General features: G+C 44.3%; 1 pseudogene across 1 annotated transcript; it reads right to left on the reverse strand.

Moving 5' to 3' along the window:
* Positions 1 to 769: 769 nt before the first annotated feature.
* LOC311015247 lies at positions 770 to 2,547 on the reverse strand (annotated as a pseudogene). The gene has a single exon. The product of its transcript is annotated as an uncharacterized misc_RNA (transcript).
* Between the last annotated feature and the right edge of the window lie 239 nt (positions 2,548 to 2,786).

A 2,786-nucleotide genomic window follows, 5' to 3' on the forward strand; every position in this document is an offset into this window, starting at 1 on the left:
TGGTTGTGGGTGTAGTTGTTGAAGGTGTAGTTGTGGTCATAGTGGTTGTGGGTGTAGTTGTTGATGGTGTGGTTGTGGGCATAGTGGTTGTGGGTGTAGTTGTTGAAGGTGTAGTTGTGGTCATAGTGGTTGTGGGTGTAGTTGTTGAAGGTGTAGTTGTGGTCATAGTGGTTGTGGGTGTAGTTGTTGAAGGTGTAGTTGTGGTCATAGTGGTTGTGGGTGTAGTTGTTGACGGTGTAGTTGTGGTCATAGTGGTTGTGGGTGTAGTTGTTGAAGGTGTAGTTGTGGTCATAGTGGTTGTGGGTGTAGTTGTTGAAGGTGTAGTTGTGGTCATAGTGGTTGTGGGTGTAGTTGTTGAAGGTGTAGTTGCGGTCATAGTGGTTGTGGGTGTAGTTGTTGAAGGTGTAGTTGTGGTCATAGTGGTTGTGGGTGTAGTTGTTGAAGGTGTAGTTGTGGTCATAGTGGTTGTGGGTGTAGTTGTTGACGGTGTAGTTGTGGTCATAGTGGTTGTGGGTGTAGTTGTTGAAGGTGTAGTTGTGGTCATAGTGGTTGTGGGTGTAGTTGTTGAAGGTGTAGTTGTGGTCATAGTGGTTGTGGGTGTAGTTGTTGAAGGTGTAGTTGTGGTCATAGTGGTTGTGGGTGTAGTTGTTGACGGTGTAGTTGTGGTCATAGTGGTTGTGGGTGTAGTTGTTGAAGGTGTAGTTGTGGTCATAGTGGTTGTGGGTGTAGTTGTTGAAGGTGTAGTTGTGGTCATAGTGGTTGTGGGTGTAGGTGTTGAAGGTGTAGTTGTGGTCATAGTGGTTGTGGGTGTAGTTGTTGACGGTGTAGTTGTGGTCATAGTGGTTGTGGGTGTGGTTGTTGAAGGTGTAGTTGTGGTCATAGTGGTTGTGGGTGTAGTTGTTGTTATAGTGGTTGTTGGTAGAACAGTAGTTGTTGGTGTTGTTGTTGTGGCCAGTGGTGTGGTGGTGAGGGGGGTGGTTGTGGCAGTGGTAGTTGGCAAAGTGGTCGTCAGTGTTTTAGGAGTAATTATGGAGGTGGTTGGTTCTGTGGTTGGGAGTGTAGTGCTGGGGGTGGTGGTTGTGGATGGTGTAGTGGTGGTTGGTGTTGTAGGAAGTGGTGTTGTGGTGGTGAGTATGGTGGTAGTTGGTTGTGTTGTTGGGAGTGCCGCGGTAGTAGTAGTGGTGGTGGTTGTTGGGGGATTGGTGGGGCAAATCAATTGATCCTCTGTTAATGATTTGATTTCCTGTCGTTTTAGAACTTCTGGATGCTCACAAACAACCTGAGACACGATCATGTGAGAGTTCGCCTTCATCCAGAGGTAAAGAGGTATCAGATTACAGTCACAGCGCCAAGGGTTGCCCTCGAGGTAAAGCTTTCTGAGTTCTGTTAAAGGCTCAAAAATGGCCCCGGGAAGCGTCTGGAGGTCGTTGCTAGCTAGCTTGAGTGTATTCAGTGAAGGTAGCTTTTCGAATACATCTGTGTCCAGCGACTTTATCTTGTTGTTCTGTAGATTCAGCGCTTGGAGCTTCTCAGGGCCTTGAAAGTACTCGGCATCCACAGTGACAAAGTGATTTTCAGACAAATCTAAGTACTTGAGTTTCTTCAGAGGGCTGAAAATTCCTTCAGGAAGAGTGCTGAGATTATTGTTACTGAGGTTCAAGTCTGTGAATTTAGGCATTTCTCCAAAAAGTACAGGTGGCAGACTAGTCAGTTTATTTTTCTGTAAAGTCAGTGTTTTAAGCTGAGGGAAGCCAACAAAGAATCCTTGGGGTAAACCAGTCAGAAGATTACTATCAATATACAGTTTACCTATTTTGTCTTTATGTGGAAATAAATGAGGTGACAATTCTGCTATTTTGTTTCCCCGTAAGTTAATTTCCTTCAAATTTAGCAAATTGCTAAAAATGTCATCAGGAATGGCGATTAGCTGATTCTCGTAAAGCCTGAGTATCTGCAGTTTGTTCAGGTTTGAGAACCAGGCAGTAGAAACAGCAGATAGATTGTTTTTAGCTAAATGGAGAAGTACAAGGTTCTTGAGACCATCAAAGGTCCCGTCTTCAATCGCTACGATCTCGTTCACATTTAAATACAGTTCCCTTACTTTTTCAAGGCCCTCAAACAAGCCTATCTCCAGACTATGGAGCTTGTTTTGCTTTAGTATAATCGTGTTCAGGTTGCTGAGGTCTTTGAAGACTCCCACTGGGATCGACGTCAATGGACTGCCGGAGATCTCCACATCATTGAGCGCTATCAAACCTTTAAAAGCTCCCAGCTCAATAGATGTCGTATTGGTGTTCAAGAACTCCACATTTTCAAGTTGCGGGTTATCAACAAAGGCCTCGTTGGGGATTGTGTTAATATTGCTGTCCACAAAGAAAATCTCTGTCACACTTTGATGCAGGAGGCGTGGGATTTCTGTTGTATCTGTGCTGAAAACAACCTGGATTCTTCGTGGCAGTCCGTCTCCTTTTCACATGGTTTGTTTTGAGTCAATGAAGACTCAAACAGTAAAGACAGAAAAAGAACAACAATTTCTCCCTTTGACATGCTTATTCGCAGTTAGAACGCACAAACATGCTTGTGCTAATAAGTTGTCTTCTGTATTCATGTTGGCCAGCAGGCATCGAGCGCGTGGCATATCGTGTAAGGCGTGGTGTAACACACTTCTGCAGCTTGAGATAAAAGCGAGGATGGACGTTTTGTCATATTTCAGCCAGTGAATACAAATGATATTTTTCTGCCCTCACTGCACCCAAATTAACGTGAATTTTAAATTGAATGATTTG

This window comes from Eutrigla gurnardus (assembly GCF_963514095.1).
Source record: "Eutrigla gurnardus genome assembly, chromosome: 6".
Taxonomy (NCBI): domain Eukaryota; kingdom Metazoa; phylum Chordata; class Actinopteri; order Perciformes; family Triglidae; genus Eutrigla; species Eutrigla gurnardus.